This window comes from Pristiophorus japonicus, chromosome 2, assembly GCF_044704955.1.
Source record: "Pristiophorus japonicus isolate sPriJap1 chromosome 2, sPriJap1.hap1, whole genome shotgun sequence".
Classification (NCBI taxonomy): Eukaryota; Metazoa; Chordata; class Chondrichthyes; family Pristiophoridae; genus Pristiophorus; species Pristiophorus japonicus.
The window spans coordinates 82,948,314-82,966,133 of NC_091978.1; the positions used below are offsets into that span (position 1 = coordinate 82,948,314).

The 17,820-nt window shown below is 40.7% G+C and overlaps 1 protein-coding gene across 1 annotated transcript in view; it reads left to right on the forward strand.

Moving 5' to 3' along the window:
- Nucleotides 1-17,820, forward strand: part of celf4 (CUGBP, Elav-like family member 4) — a 1,192,896-nt gene that overhangs the window by 372,400 nt on the left and 802,676 nt on the right. The window lies entirely within an intron of this gene.

Below are 17,820 nucleotides of genomic sequence, written 5' to 3' on the forward strand. Positions count from 1 at the left end.
GAGTAATGACACATGCGATCCACTTGTATCTAATAAATGCTGATGACAATGTACCTTTAAAATTGAGACTCATAGCAACTGGCATCAGCAAAATTGAAATACTCTAGAAGGAAAGCAAAAAGATAATATAAATCAAATAATCTTATGCGATAACACAGTGACGAGTTGGCAGCACATATCTCTCATTAATACCAAAGAGATGCCATCATTTCCAAGTTTGAAAAGGGCCTGCAACATCATTATAGTCAGGGGAGGTTTTGTATTCTGCAGTGTTGATGGCTTAAGATCATTCCACAGAGGATAACGAGGAAATAATACAGTCATGTTAATAATAATGAAACTCTCTCTGGCTGAACTGTCTGCAAGTTATGCTACAATGAACCTTCTGCATCACCAGTGATTGGCTCCCATCTCTGATACTCTTGAATAATTATACTTTGATTTTTCTCTCTTTTTATTTTAGCGTTGTCATTTTGATTTGATTTCTCTAGTCCCCCAATATTCCGTTACGATCAAAGCAAAACCCCAGCTCAATGAGATGAGAAGCCATTATTGTGTCACACAACAGAATCAATCAGTTTGTTGCAAACATTACAGCACCTTCAATCCATTAATGGGTGAATAAGAGACAAATATTTCACATGGCGTGGTGAGCACTCATTGGTTAAAAAGTATGCAGTTGATGAGCCTGGTATTATGCATTTCAGTGCCTGATCATAGCATCTCTCGAGTGGTTAGGCCCAGATGCAGTTGAAGGCCAGGACTGTGATTAGGGTTACCACCTGGACTGGGCAATCTAGTTTTCAATATTTATTTATAAATGTAAAATGGACACCAGTCTGTTTTTCTTTTTAAATAATTACTTTTTTTTTGTTCAATTTATTTCTATGCCTCATGAATTGAAACATTCAATGTGTTTCAAGTTTTCTGTGGAATTTTCATCAGCTGCAAAACAAATGTCAGAACATAAGCCAATGCCCTTTCGCTATTTTACCCCTCGTCCAGTTTTGGCCCCAGCAAAATCTGTCAACTCTCCTGTAACACATTCAAACCGTATTAAACCGCAGGTAGTTTTATTTTATGTTAAATTGCCAGAATAATTTTTTTTAAATGTATTGCTATTTTAATTCTCCACAGTGGTCTAGTTTTTTTTTAATCCCTCTTGTATCCCAGAGAGTCCATATAGCTCTTGCTAAAACCCTACATGATCTCATAGGAAGAACTTTAGGTACTTGAGACCAATAATCAGAGGACCCTGTAGGGATTTTACTGTGAGGAATACCGATTCAGACTACACTTGAGGCCAGACCAATAAGAAACAGTATTTAGCCACAGGCTTTATCTGGGTACAGATTTTTCCCACTCATTCCCAAAGCTCCAAATTTGAGATGAGAGCAGTTCATTCCTCCTTATAAAGATACTGCTAATGAATTCTTTATTTTTACTTGTACTGTGCCCCAGTGATCTAATTTACTTCGTGACTGCTCTGCTGATGGCAGCCCCACCTTTGGCAGCATCACTGTAAAATAAACGAGGCAGCGCTGCTGTATGCGAAGGCACCAAGTTCCCTCGTGAGGAGAAGCTCCAGAGGCAGTTGCACCACGGCAGGAATGTAAACATTGCTGCTGCTGCTAGCACAGGGTGCCACTTTATCTGAGCTCTCAGCCCACCTGTACATCAGTTTGCATTTCTGTAGCACCTTTCACGTCAAGAAGATGTCTCCAAAGAGGACAAGAAGCAGTGGGAAAAAAACTGTAAACAGAAGAGAGAAATGGAGAGAATTATGGGGTAAAATTCAACTTGGGCAGGGATGCCAAATGGAGGGTAGCAGATCAGCTGCCCATTATGCACCCTGCCCAATTTCCTTTCCATTATAATTAGTTGCATTTTACCCCTTTATTCTGGGGAGCAAAGATACAGTTGAAAAGAAACATTTTGAGAATGAGTGAGGTGGCAAGATAGAAGAAGCTAGAGAGGGAGTACCAGTAACCTCACGTGGAGCATGGCGGACAAGGAGCAGCCCAGTATTAGTGGAACAGAGAATGTATATGAGGACATAAAATTGTACAGGAAACCAGTGGAGCTTGGAGAGCACAGAGGTGATGGGACTGTTTGACTTTTTGTGGCTGAGGACTCGAGCTGTGGCATTTTGGATGTTGAAGCTTGTGGAAGGTGAGGTAGGGATGCCAGGTGATGAAGACATGGTCTACGGATTTAGCTGCGGAGAGGTCAGTCAAGATGGAGATGTTGTGGAGTTGGAACGAAGCAGCCTTTGTAATAGAGAAGGTGTGGGAAAGGAACCCGAATTTGAGGTCAAGCAATACATCAAGATACTGCACCTCATAACTCACCGTGAGGTGGCAGTCGGGTGGTTGATGAGGTCACTACCAGAGATCCATAAAAGATGGCTTCAGTTTACTAATGCAGTTTCCCAGTTACTTGGCTGTATAGACAATGCCCAGCCATCAGAGATGGTCCAGCAGCCAGAAACTAAAATCCACCTTCAAAGAGATTGAGGAAGTATATGTGTAAAAGATATGAATTTCCAGTTTAAAGCAACAAGGGTTGTGATATATTCTTTACAACATCACAACACACTTAGACTTTACAAGATGGCTCCATTCCTTTTATTATTCTTGTAAACAGCAGAGGCTGCATTACCATAGTAGTCCACTAGGTGGATCTATATATTACATGTCTCCCTCCTTAATGAAGAAGTAATTATAACAAACAATCATCATACATAACGTGCATGGTTATACATAACTAAAAGATATGGACTTATTTTGCCATGTTTACAAATCAAACTTAGCCACTGATTTTCTGTTTCGAAGAGGATACCGTCACTCTCGAAGAGGATACCTTCACTCTCGAACAGAACTTTCCAAACATGATGTCGAACTTAGACTCATTCTAGGCTGATCCTTAGGAGAGTTTCGCTCCAAGGGATGCCCTTGATCTACATTTGAACTCTCTACAACTTCAGATTGTTTGTCTGCCTGACTCTGACTCCGACTTAAATTCTGACTTTCTCTTGGACTTGATGTAGGATATGCTACTGGTACTGCACTTGTACTAAGACCATCTGATGAGTCTGAAATAATCAAATCATTCCAACTTTCAACTCCTTCCACATCTGTAGGTAAAATATGATCAATGTGAACAAACTTAACCTTCTATGAGCAACCATCTTGACCAAATATGTGCGAGGACCACATATCTTCATCACACTTCCTGTTAACCACATTAACCATTTATGGTGATGGTTCTTCACTCTCACCTTCTGATTTAATTTCACACTTCTCTCTCTTACTCTATCTCTATCATGGTTCTCTTTCTGTCTTAATTGTTTCTCTTCTACGGACTGTGCCAAGTTTGGCCTTAACAACGAGCATCTGGGTCGTTGCTGTCATTTGAGAAACAACTTTGTTGGTGTTCTCCCAGTAGTTGTATGAGGAGTATTACGATAAGTAATTAGAAAATTTGGCAATTTGTGGTCCAACAACAATTGTCAATTCTTTGGATTTGGAGACAACATTTCTTTGATGTTTTACAATTTGTACTGTGTGCTGTGCTGCACCATTTGAAGCAGTGTGATACAGTGGAATATTGGTATGTTTCACACTATTTTTGCTCGTGAACTGCAAATTTTTCTGAACAAAATTGTGGCCCATTATCAGACACAATTTCTCCTGGGAGGCCATATGAAGAAAATAGTCTTCGCAAATGGTCTAGTGTTTTACTTGTTATTTTCCACATCTGAAACACCTCTACCCACTTCGAATGGCTATCAACTGCAATGAACAACTGCTGTCGTTTTAGCTCACCAACATTTTTATGTAACCTTTGCCATATGCTGGGAGACCATTTCCATGACTGTAATGGTACTAATGATGGTTACTTGCTTACCGATTGACATGTTGTACACTGACTAACGATGTACTCTATATCTTTATCTTGACCTGGCCACCATAATGATGGTTACTTGCTTACCGATTGACATGTTGTACAATGACTAACGATGTACTCTATATCTTTATCTTGACCTGGCCACCATAAGTAACTGCGTTCAAAGCTCTTGGTCAAGCACATTCCCAGGTGCTGGTCATGAAGATCTCCGAATAATTTGGACCTGAATTTACTTGGTATAACCACTCTTGCACTCCACATGATAGATACAGTCTTTATCCACGGACAATTCATTCCTATGAATGAAGAATGGATGAATATCTTTCTCTGATACCTGGTTTGGCCAGCCATTTGCAAGGTAATCATACACCTTTGACATAACTGGGTCACATTTGGTTGCTCTACCAATCTCTTCAGCTGTGACTGGTAGTTCATCTATGTATGAGAAATAGAACACTTCTTCCCTATTGGGTGTAACTTATGATAGGGAAGGCAACCTGGACATAGCATCAGGATTACAATAAATTTAAGACAGAAATAGACAGTTTTTCAAATGATAAGGGGATGAGGGATTATAGGGAGCGGGCAGGGGAGTGGACCTGAGTCCATGATCAGATCAGCCATGATCGTATTAAATGGCGGAGAAGGCTCGAGGGGCCGTATGGCCTTCTCCTGCTCCTATTTCTTATGTTCCTATGTTCTTATATTCATTATTACTCTGATCAGCTAATCGTCTGTACTCAATGTCAAATGTATATGCTGAAAAAATCAACGCCCATCTCTGCATTCGGGCTGCAGCTAAGGTTGGAACTGGGGACTTTGGATGGAGGATTGCTGTCAGAGGCTTATGGTCCATAACAATAGTAAACTTATGACCATGCAAGTATTTGTGAAACTTCTTGACTCCAAAAATTAAAGCCAAAGCTTCCCTTTTATTTGCGCATAATTACGCTCACTGGCACTGAGAGTGCATGAAGCAAAAGCAATTGGTCTCTTCCCCCCCACTATGTAGTACATGAGAGATCACTGTCCCAACTCCAACGGAGAGGCGTCACATGCTAGCTTGATCTCCTTAGATACGTCATAGTGAACTAACATGGTGCTCTCTACCAACTGGCTTTTACACTCCTTGAATGCTGCATCACATTCTTCTGACCACTTCCAATGGACCTGTTTTTTCAATAGCTCATTCAGTGGATGTAAGACTGTAGCCAAATTTGGTAGGAATTTCCCATAATAGTTCAAAAGACCCCAAAATGATCGAAGTTCAATGACATTCTTGGGAGTGGGTGCATTTGTAATTTCATCCAGCTTTCCCTTGATTGGTTGTAAACCATCTTTGTCTACTCTGTGCCCTAAGTATTCTACTGAGTTTTGAAATAACTCACACTTGTGGGCAATCATTTGTACTCTGTGCTTCTCTAGCCATTTGAGCACTTCATTCAATATGTTTTTATGGATTTGCCTGTTTGGTGCTGAAATTAGTATGTCATCTAAATAACATACTACTCCTCGCAAAATCTGGTTTATCACCCCTTGAAATATGGCTGGGACAGAAGACACTCCAAATGGTTGACTATTAAATTGATATAGGCCTAGATAAGTATTTATAGTCAAGCATGACTTGGACTCCTCATCTAGTTCAAGTTGTAAGTAGGCATTTGTGAGATCTAACTTTGAGAATATCTGACCACCTGTCAGCGTTGTGAACAAATCTTCTACATTTGCCAATGTATTGGGGAGATTACCCTCTAGAACTTGGTTTACGGTTACTTTATAATCACCACACAACCTTATCTTACTATCTGATTTAGGTACAACAACAATGGGTGTAGCCCAATTACATAGATTTATCTTAGAGATAATGTTCTCAGTCTATAGTCTTTTGAGATCTTGCTCAACTTTCTCCTTGAGTGCGTATGGTACAGGACGTGGCTTGCAGTAAACTGGTCTAGCATCCTTCTGTACTCTGACACTTGCCTTGAAGCCTTGGATCAGACTGCCTGTTTCACAGAACACCCTTCGATGCAAATCTCATTTCCACACAGAAAATCTCATTCCAATCCAGCTTCAGTGATTCCAACCAATTTCTTCCTAGCAAGGCAACCTTGTCTCCTGCCATTATTAAGAGAGGCAAGCTCTGAAATTGATCCTTGTATTTCACTGTTACGGAGATACGACCTACCACAGGAATGTTCTCTCCTGAGTAGCCTCACAGCTCTATCTTGGATTTCTCCAATGGGAACTCATGCAATTTGTCAAGATATAGTGATTCCGGTACTACGCTCATGGATGCACCAGTGTCGATTTCCATGGGTATCCTGGTTCCTGCAACATCTGCTTGGATGATGATACTTTTCGAATCACTGTTAGATACCCTCATATTCCTGAAGACGTGTATCTCTTCATCCTGTTGCTTTTCTTCCATGCTATGTAGTCTCTGGGGATTTCTACTTATAGCCTTGAAAGTTGGTTTACTCTTCAGTCGACATGCCTTCATAAGATGTCCAGTTTTCCTCCAGAAGAAGCACTCTGCCTTCACATATGGACAACTTTGAGCAATGTACTGTCCCAGACACCGATAGCACAACTTCAATGCTTTGTTACTTTGGCCAGTTGCTGAGGCCTTGGGGCCAAACTGCCTTTTTCTTTTAACCTGCAGGCGATTTATCTCGGTTGTCTGATGACTGTAAATGGTACAAAATTCTTGGGAATATTGGTCGGCTATATCCATTGACATAGCTGTCTGACAAGCTAAATCAAAAGTCAAATTAGGGATTGTCAACAACTTTCTTCTGATCGCTTAATTTTTCAACCCACAAACAAAGTGGTCACGCAATGCTTGGTCCTGAAAGTTTCCGAAATTACGGTGAATAGATAGCTTTTTTAATGCTACAATGTACTCACTGATACTTTCATCGGTTAACTGATCGCATATTCCAAAATGATAACTTTCAGCAATTTCCAGAGGTTCAGGACTGTAGTGCTGTTCTAATTTCCTTAGAATCTCCATAAGTGATGTATCCTTTGGCTTGATGGGAACAAGCATATTTTTCAGGGTTTCATACACCTCTGGGCCTGCTTCAATCAGGTAAATAGCCTGTTTTCTTTCCAACACCACCCGGTTACAGTTTTCATCATCAGGGACTTCGATGATACTATTCACATTGAAAAACATTTCTAGCTGCTCCACATATGTTCCAAAGGTTTCAAAATCATGATGGAATTCACCCAAGCACCCTATTATTCCCATAGGTGCAGCATCTGGACTCTTCAGTTCAGCCAAGTGTGCTTGTAATTTACCTTGGATTTTTTTTTAGCTGTTCTGCAAACAAAGGACCTCTGTAGTCTCTCTGTTATTTGGCTGGAATCTTCCACCAACAAAAATTTCAGCTAGGGAATCCAAAAATCCTATCATCACCAATGTGGTATATTCTTTTTACAACATCACAACACACTCAGACTTTACAAGATGGTTCCATTCCTTTTATTCTTGTAAACAGCAGAGGCTGCATTACCACAATAGTCCACTAGGTGGAGCGGTAGTCCACTAGGTAGATCTATAAACTTTTGTTTCACCCCTGAGTTATGTTGATGTACATTGACTGTGAGTCAAAACCCATAAAAGTAAGTTTTTCATACTACTTATGGAGGTGACTGGCTACCCTCTAGTCCTCTGGCACAACTTCCATATATAAGCATGTTTGAAAGATGTGGTCAAAGCCTCTGCCATTTCTTTTCTGACTCGCATTTACCATACTTAGATAGATACCATATATACTGTTGCCTTTTCCATTTTGAATCGCACCATTTTTTTCAATACTACTTCATCAATTGCTGTTATTCTATCTAATTGCTCCACCTCCTCCTCTTGTACCCTTTCATTCTCTCTCCTGTGAAACATGAGGCACATTATTCATTTAGTATTTCTTTCATTCCTTCCCATAAGATTTACTTTTTCATCTTTAATTGGCCCTACTCTATTCTATTACTTTTTATCTGCTTATGAAATCCTTTATTATTTCCCTGTTACCTGGAAGACTTTCTTTGCACCCTTTCTTTGGCTTGTTAGTCTCCTTTTTGCTTCTTCTCTGTATTTTTAATATTCTGCTTGCTTGTTGTATCTCTTATTTGTGCTAGATTTGTCATATGCCCCTTAGCCCCATTTTATTGCTCTACTCGCCCAAGGAGCTCCAGCTTTTGCTTTTTGCGAGAATGTGTCTAGTCTATACCCTAATCATCTCCTATTTGAACTTTTCTCATTGTCTGTGCACTGTCTTATCGACCATTTGTTTCTCCAATTTATGTGGGCCAGTTCCCTCTTTATTGCACTGAAATTGGCTTTTTCCAGTGAAGTATTTTTTATCTTTGACCGTTCCCACTCCTTTTTCATATCAAACCTAATTATGTTATGGTTGCTGTTTCTTAGATGCTCCCCTAGCCTTAGAACTAGAACAAGCACTGCCTATTTCCTTGTTGGACTAAAAGCGTACTGATCTAAAAAGCAGTTCTAGACAGGTTGTAGCTATCCCCTTTGCTGTAGATGCAGTCTATTTTTGTATAATTAAAGTTACCCATTATTATTGCCGTGTTGTTCTTGCATACTCCCTAATTCATCTCCAGTTCTTTCCCTCAATCTCTTTTCCAATATTTAGCTGTCTATAATATACTCCCAATAGAGTAATCGTTTCTTTCTAGTTTCTTAACTTTCATCAGCTTTTGCACCATTTCCTATGTCATTCCTTCTCTTCTATAATACCATAAAGTGACTGAGAAGGCTTTTTACCCTGTAGCCTATTACGTTAGTCAACTATAAATCACCCACAGTTGCATGACAAAAGCCTTTGAATGTCTCAACTCACTTTTCACAAAAGGTGAAGAAAAGTTAGATTCATTAGCACCTATGGTCACGGCTCAAGGATTCTCTTAATGTGCTGCCTTTAGCTGCCTAATGAAGTTAGCTTTATTTTTCAAAATAAGAAGTGGCTGCATTTTATAGATTACAGCACTTGTGCTGCCTCTAGTATTGCAAAAGAACATTGAATTTATGTGCTAATTTGCAGAATCTGCTGCCCTTTTGGAAGAATTAATGGCCTATTGCACCTAGTCATGGAGTTGCCTGAGACTCAGCCCCACCTGAGAGGTCAGGCTTACTGTTGAAGCAGCTCTGAGTGTGAGAGTGCAAAGACAGCTGAATTGGTGTGCAAGATTCACTTTTGGATCCTGTGCAACAAAAAATATGACCTGCAACTTCTCCACGTATTTCCTTCCTCCCATGATTTGGTTTGTACCCGGACATGGGAATTTTTACCTCACCCACTCCGCGGAATTAAAAAAAAACTTAAATAAAAAACAAATGGCTTTTATATAGTCCCTTTTAATGTAGTAAAACATCTCAAGGTGTTTCACATGAGCGTAATCTGGCCAAAATTTACACGGAACCAAAGAAGGAGACCAAACGCTTGGTCAAAGCGGTTTTAAGTGGTTTTAAAGGAGGAGAGAGAGGTGCCGCGGCGAAGAGCTTTGGGCGGGGAATTCCAGAGCTTAAGGCCTAGATGGCTGAAGAAATGGTTGCTAATGGTGGGACATAGGCAGTGGGGATGGACAAGAGGCCAGAATTGGAGGAACACCAAGTTCTTGGAGGGTTGTAGGGCTAGAGGAGTTTACAGAGATAAGAACAAGGGAACATAAGAAATAGGAACAGGAGTAGGCCATACGGCCCCTCGAACCTGCTCCGCCATTCAATAAGATCATAGCTGATCTGATCATGGATTCAACTCCACTTCCCCGCCCGCTCCCCATAACCCCTTATCCCCTTATCATTTAAGAAGCTGTCTATTTTTGTCTTAAATTTATTCAATGTCCCAGCTTCCACAGCTCTCTGAGGAAACGAAGTCCACAGATTTACAACCCTCAGGGAAGAAATTTCTCCTCGTCTCTGTTTTAAATGGGCGCCCCTTATTCTAAGATTGTGTCCTCTAGTTCTAGTCTCCCCCATCAGTGGAAACAGTCTCTCTGCATCCACCTTGTCAAGCCCACTCATAATCTTATACATTTTGATGAGATCATCTCTCATTCTTCTGAATTCCAATGAGTAGAGGCCCAACCTACTCAACCTTTCCTCATAAGTCAACCCCCTCATCCCTGGAATCAACTTAGTGAACCTTCTCTGAACTGCCTCCAAAGCAAGTATATCCTTTCGTAAATATGGAAACTAAAACTGCACGCAGTATTCCAGGTGTGGCCTCACCAATACCTTATATAGCTGTAGTAAGACTTCCCAGCTTTTATACTCCATCCCCTTTGCAATAAAGGCCAAGATACCATTGGCCTTCCTGATCGCTTGCTGTACCTGCATACTATCCTTTTGTGTTTCATGCACAAGTACCCCCAGGTCCCGCTGTACTGCGGCACTTTGCAATCTTTCTCAATTTAAATAATAACTTGCTCTTTGATTTTTTTCTGCCAAAGTGCATGACCTCACACTTTCCAACATTGTACTCCATCTGCCAAATTTTTGCCCACTCACTTAGCCTGTCTATGTCCTTTTGCAGATTTTGTGTGTCCTCCTCACACATTGCTTTTCCTCCCATGTTTGTATCGTCAGCAAACTTGGCTACGTTACACTCAGTCCCTTCTTCCAAGTCGTTAATATAGATTGTAAATAGTTGGGGTCCCAGCACTGATCCCTGCTGTTACTGCTAGTTACTGGTTGCCGACCAGAGAATGAACCATTTATCCCAACTCTCTGTTCTCTGTTAGTTAGCCAAACATCTATCCATATTACTATATTACCCCCAACCTCGTGAACTTTTATCTTCTGCAGTAGTTGATTTTGAATCCAATACCCTTGTGCCTGTCAGCTTCAAAGACAGCCCATTTATACACAGATGATTTCTGGAGCTGGCATACAGTGAGAACATTTATTGTTCATTACTTCCTGCCATGGCCAGTTCATACCCCACTGTCCTCCACATTACTTCGGCTATTGTGCAGATAGGGAGGGGCAAAGCCATGGAAGCATGTGAACACAATAGCTTGAAACTCTCATCCTGACCTTTTGTTGCACAATGTTGCCCATGCACATACAGCCTGGGCAACTCACTCAATACACATATGTAAGATATCAATGTAGGAATTATTGTACAAACACAGTTTTAACTGATTAATCCTGAACTGTAAAAGTGTGTTAAAGCTCAAAAAATTGAAATACGAAACTTAAATACTCTGTTTGTCCCTGCAGAGTGAGCAAAGTAATGTGGAGGACAGTGGGGTATGAACTGGCCATGGCAGGAAGTAATGGACAATAAATGGCAGCCTTGTTCTCACTGTATGCCAGCTCCTGAAACCATCTGTGTATAAATGGGCTGTCTTTGAAGCTGGCAGGCACAAGGGCATTGGATTCAAAATCAAATATGACACCTGATTTAATACTAAACGATGTATTAAAGGCATGTGGCTGAAGAACAATTTATCCCAACTGTGAACACCAGATTCTGGATCAATAACAGTGGAAAAGTGAATTCCTCATAACAGCAAATTTGATTAAGAGCAAGTTCCTGTTAAGAGGAATCCATTGTGTATAGCTGTGGTCAAACCTTGTTATTACAAACTGGTGTAGACTTAGTACGGTCTTATCATATTGAAGGTTGAGTTCTTCCACTGTAAGGGAGCTCTTGTGCACTTCAGTATAGAGACTACTGAAAATACCTGGCACAAGGACCTGCCCCAGGATCGCTGCAGATCAGAGGATCTGTGGGAGTCCGAGGACTAATGAAGATTAAGCAGGTAACAACTACCTTCCCTGCCCTAAGAGACATGCGCTCCTGTTTCCTACCTGATTTTCAGACTGAAGCTAAATCCAATGTTTAACCAAACCATATAAATGGCTCATGGCAACAAAACTGTGAACCTCAGGCATACTACATCTGCCAGCACCCACAGAGGAAAATCTACTCTATGCACTGTAGTGCAATACATCAACCTGATTTTACGCTGGCTGTTCCTGCAAGCTCAGCATTGCCATCAGTAGAGAATTTCCCAAATTGCAGAAGGATAGCAGCTGCATTTAATGCCGAAGTCTTTGGCCTCTGAGTTTAACGGACTCTAGAGCAGAACGCACTTAATGTGAGCCATCTTCTACTCGCAGGTAATTGACAGTGAGTATTCTGCAAACATGAAAAGGAATCGAAATAGAAAACCAATACAGCAGTAATATAAAAAAGGGAAAATTGAACACAAAAGTCAATAAAATTAATTTGGTAATAAAAAAAAAGGCTCAAAATCCCACTCTTCTATTTGAGTGGTTAATATTTTTAAATTTGTATTAGTTAGAAGCTTTGAGAATCTGCAACTTTCACAAAAAGTATCTTAAAAGTGTTTTCTAGAATATTCCGGCTTAGATGACAAAAGTATTTTTGCCAGTCTTCTCTCCGAATATGGAGATTATCCGCATTGGATCATGTTGGGGCTTGAACACAATAGGGCCGTTTATAGGACTTGTGCTCCTGTCTGGTGAGTCTCTGCATAGTGGAGGAGAACCTCACAACATTATTCCCAATATGTGCCATACATAAAGTATTATTCAAATTGCATGGGTGCTTAATGCATGTCAGTTTCATGGACCTCGAGTAAACCCATCAATGCAGCAGACGCTGATACCTTTATTTTTAAGTGACATGCATCATAAAATAGGTTCTGAAAAGTAACTGTTACACAATAAGTGATCCAAGGGAAGTAAGCACAGTAATTTTAAATGTAATTGTTTTCAGTGTTGGCCATTTGCAATGGCTGGAAAGAAATGCTTCATTTTTTAAAACAATTTTTTTTTCATATTTTTTAATTGCAATATTTTAAATTGAATATAAATCTTTTAAAAATATATACATATATACACTTGTTACAATTAAGATTTTTTAAGGTATATATGAAACATCATTTTGGTGGGGAGGGCTTATATAGTGCAAAAGTGATTGACAAATCCAAGATTCATTTATTATTCAGATGACAGTGTCTGACATTTTCATTGCCTTGTCATAACAGATACAGATATCTGGCTTAGTGTCTCCAGAATTACTATAGACCATTGAAACAATTTAAAAGAATGACCCAAAAATCATTAATCATTTAGGAGGTTTTGAATTCTTGTCATCCGTTACCTGCCTAATGCATGCAAATCATGTGTGACATTTTCCGGCTGACATTTGGAGGCAGCAGGCAGATTTACTAGAATGACAGCCTCACCTTTACGCAAAGCCCAATGTCTTCTCGAGGTCTGCCAGACTCAGGCAGTGAGTCACTTAATAACAGCCAGCGGGACCAAGATAAAAAGCGGATATTCAGACCAATGGCATTGTGTGTGTGTGTGTGTGTGTGTGTGTGGGGGTGGTGGGAGGGGATGATGGAGGGTGAAGGGAGAGACTAGATTTGCAGAAATCATAAAGTCATACGGTTTATTCAGTAGTGATATTTAAAACATCCTTTACTTCTCAGTTTGATATTTTTATATGGAGATAACAAGCTTAATCATAATTCATACTATTAGATCTTCAACTACCTGGACTGTGTGGACGCATTGCAGCAGAAAAGGCTTAACCCCAGGTTTAATGGGAAACTGCCTCTGAATAGTGGGTAGCTAGGCAACGGTGGGCATTTAAACATCAGCCCAAACTTTAAAAATAGGAAATCAGTTAACAGATAAAATTCATATAAAGGTGCAGTAATTTCCCAAATTAATGCATAACCTTAATAGGGCATCTATTTAAAAGAAAGTGCTGGAAATAGATAGGAATAGGTAGATGTCGCAACAGGGAAGCAAGCCATTCGGCCCAACCAGTCCATGTCAGCATTTATCTTCCTTATCACCTTTACCCGCCCGATTCACATATCCCTTTATTCCCCCTTTCCTTCATCCCCTTTTCCTTCAACCACCTTGCCAATGTTGACATAGTTTGTGCCTCAATCACTGAAGAAGTTTCTCCTGCTCTCTGTTCTAAATCTCTTACATTTAATCTTGTGTCTACAGCCCCTCATTCCAGAGACCTCAACTACTGGAAACAGTCTGCTTCCATCTACCCTAAACACTTTATCATGCTGCTTTGTTCTTATGAAAACAGCCCCCATATAATGATCGATCATCTGAAACTCAAGTTAACATTTCAGATGGGGATCTTTTAACACCGTTAGGTTGGAGAAGCCCCCTTAATATAAAACTGACCAGGGCAGTCATGATTAGCCAAGAAAATAGGGAACAAGAGAGAATGACTGGTAGATATCAAGGGGGGGAATTTGCCCTCCATCCAGTTTCTGGCGGATAATTCAAATTATTCAGATTATTACCACTTAGTGGGAGTCGGAGGGAAGAAGTGGAAAATTCGGCTCTTTAACTGTAACACTGCCTCCCAGCACTTTGGGGTGCTATTTGAGGTGGTGTAGGGGTGGGTGGGTTTGGGTTCGGGTCGAGAGCGGGGCAGTGTCCATCACAGCGTGACGCGTACGTGTCACAGCGGTGATGTCGTCTGCGCGATGGGGACATGCCGCATTGCGCTGACGTGTAGCAACATCCCTCCCCTTCAGTTAAAGGGGGGTGGAGGCTACGAGACCTGGTGAGGCCTCCGTAGCACCCACTGGGCTACCAGGGAAGGGTTCGGCCAGGCCAGCGACCCAACACACAAGAGGGCTGCCTGGCTGACTGCAGAGTCGACCGAAAATTAAAATAAGATGGCAGCAACAGCGGTGCACCCTCCCCTTTAAGGGCGGCCGCACCACCCAGCCACCGGCAGCTTCCCACTTTGCGAAGCTGTCAGTGGCACCGACTGGTGGCCACCTCGCTCCCGTGGGGCAATTTCCCCCACCGAGCAGTCAGGGGTCGGCACGCTGTGTAGAGGGAAAAGTCGGGGCATGGCGGAAACCCAGTTCCACCACGTCTGGCCTGGGGGCAATTTTGACCCCCCAAGAGTTCAATTCCACTAACTACTTTCACAAAGAGGCAACTGATGGATTTAATTTCCTTCGAACTGATTTTAAATTTCCAGCTTTTTCTATTTGTTTTTCAGATTTCCAGTTTGCATGGTTTTCTTTTTACCTCCTATTTAAGCTGTTCAGGAAGTTTCTTGCCTGGGGAGGAAGGTAAGGCAATGAGAAATAGAGCAGGAAATACAAGACGTTAATCAAAAGGAAAGAATAAACACGAACATACCTTCAAAATATTAGAACCAATTTGAACGCGGACCTCCTCAATTGTGTTCCAGCCTTATAATATATACCTAGCATAACAACCCAAGGAAGTATGGAATGAGGAAAGGAGTTGCCCCATTGAGCCCATTCCTCCCAACAGACCATAATAATAACTTTTATTTATATAGCGGCTTTAACATAGTAAAACATTCCAAGGTGCTTTAACACTCCCATGCATAAAATGGGCTCAATGGGCCAAATCCTTTCCTCATTCCCAATCTTCTCTCTCACTCTTACACAAGACAATTAAGAAAATAACTTCTTGTCTAACAAGTGATCTTTCTCTCATCTCCAACTTTTAACTTCTCTCTTCCGTAAATTTACTTTCTTTATTTTAGTGATACTACTTTGATCATTCTCTCCTGTAATTACTCCTCTATAAATACATGTGCCTACATGCCCTTTGTTCCTGTAGTGAAGTCAAGTTATTGTGCTGTTGCTGACTCTAACTCTCGCTTTCTCCTATGTCTTTGGCACTTCGCTTTGAGATTGTCAATTTAAAAAAACACAACCCTGACCAGTTGCATTTCTACTCTAACATTCCAAACTTACTATATTTCTAATATTGCAACATCTAGTACAAGGCTAATGTTGACTTTAGTTGATCATTTTATTTTAAATGCCTTCATTTTATTTAATTCTGCTCATTACAGTGAGTTAGAATACTAATGAGGAAGTGGCACCCTGTGTGTGACCTCACGTGTATAATGGGGGAAGTTGAGTGATTACACAGACTCCTAACATGCTGTACTATCTGAATATCCTCTAATTTTGCTTTGCCACAGTTTCCATAGTGATGACCAATCACAGCAGGAGTTCCTGGGAGCAGAGATATCAAGTGTGGTGCTCTGAGCATTGAATTCAATGCCTTTGTGGTCTCATTTTAATTATGGGTGGCTGGAATACTACTTACCATTAACGTGGCCAGTCTGTAGGTGCAAGAGCCGTTGAAAGCTTTGAAGCCTTGTACCAGCTCAGTCACAGACACCCAAAGACAACCATAGGCCTTTGTATTTATGTGGCGGAGGCTGGCCTGCGCAGGAATCCTGGCTGAGTTTTGCCTTTACCTGTTTAACTCGGGAATACTTAAACCAATTGGAGGACCCTCACCAATATTCTGACTGAGAGCAGCTAACTCAGCGTAGATGAACCTGGGATCTTGCTAGTTGGTGTAGTTCAATTATGCACTGAGTGGTGCAATTACCAACTGAACCACTGGGGGAACTGTACAAGTAATTTAAAGCTGGTATCATATTGAGAATTAGTTTATGCTCTGATAAATTCCAGGTGGTGGCAGTCATTTAAAACAATGTTTGAAGAAATAGAGGACCCACTTCATATTCATGCTCATCATCAAAGCGAAAATAGCGGTTTCATATCATGAACGAGCAGGTCATTCAGATTTCTAGCACTGGGATTATGAGTAGGGGATTTGAATGAGACTTGTGAAGAAATGTTGTATTTTGATCGTGTTTTCACATGTTTTGTTTGTTAAATTTTTAACCTTGTTCTCAAATTTAAGAGCAGAGAAGAGACATCAGCAGTGTGACTCAGTAATGGCACATTGTTTTCAACAAGTGTGTGAAATAATCATGAGTTAGTGGTACCACACTGTTCCTGAAGGTGCACCTTTTATCTCAAGTCTTCACTCACTTCTGATTCTTTCATATCAACGGATGAAAATTCATTGAAAAATATACCGAGCATAACATGAAGGGAAGGACTTCCTGGTTAAAATCTGAACCTTTGGTTTCTCTCAATAGCTCAGTGAATTGTCCAGTAAGCAGCTGACCAGGTAGGTTTCAGATTGCAATCTGTACTGTTACCTGACCTCAGCTTGAGCTGGCAGTGAGACCTTTGGCCCCCTGGGTTAGAAAGGTGGGAAGTCATATCCAGTGACTTCTGCCTGAAGTGTTTGTATATAGACGTGTGATACCTCTGCACTTGAATTGTCTGCTGACACTTTCTTAGCCTATATATATGGGGAATGGCCAAATGGTAGAGTTCCACTGGCATCTGTGGAATCCTATCCTGGTAAGGAATGAATACCTTCGAGACAGGAGATGAGAAGAAAAGGAAAAGTTGGTAGAAAGGGAGTGAAAAATAGACTTTCAGCATTACAGTTTAGAAGCTTCAGAATTGCTCACTTGAAAGTACCTCGTCTATCCAAAACCATATAGGTGGCAATACTACCTGGTCGGCATGGGTATTTTCACGCATGCAGGCAATTTTAGGTTTTTGTTTTTACCTATATGCAAAGACTCACTTTCATAAACTGCAGAAAATAGTCACGCATTTAAAACTGCAACTACAGAATAAGCAGAGACTGTGGATTGTCAATGCGACTAGCATAGTGATCGACCCTTTGAGGGTTAATCCTTTTGTGTATGATAACAGTCCAGGCACTGTCGTTAAAGATTACACTTTAAATCCTTTACAGCTGTGTTGTTGGAAACACAGTAATTTAATCCCACAATGCCTTGCTTGGAAACGCATCGAGTCAACACAAGGAAGATGGACATACATTCTAATTTATTGACTTGCTTTATATATCCATTATCTCTGTACAGGCTTTCTGTTTTTTTTATCAGAGCAGCCCCATATGGGCGACTTGTGTGTTGTTGTGTTATTTGCCAGAGGATAATTAAGTAACAAACAAACAGTCAAAGAAGATTA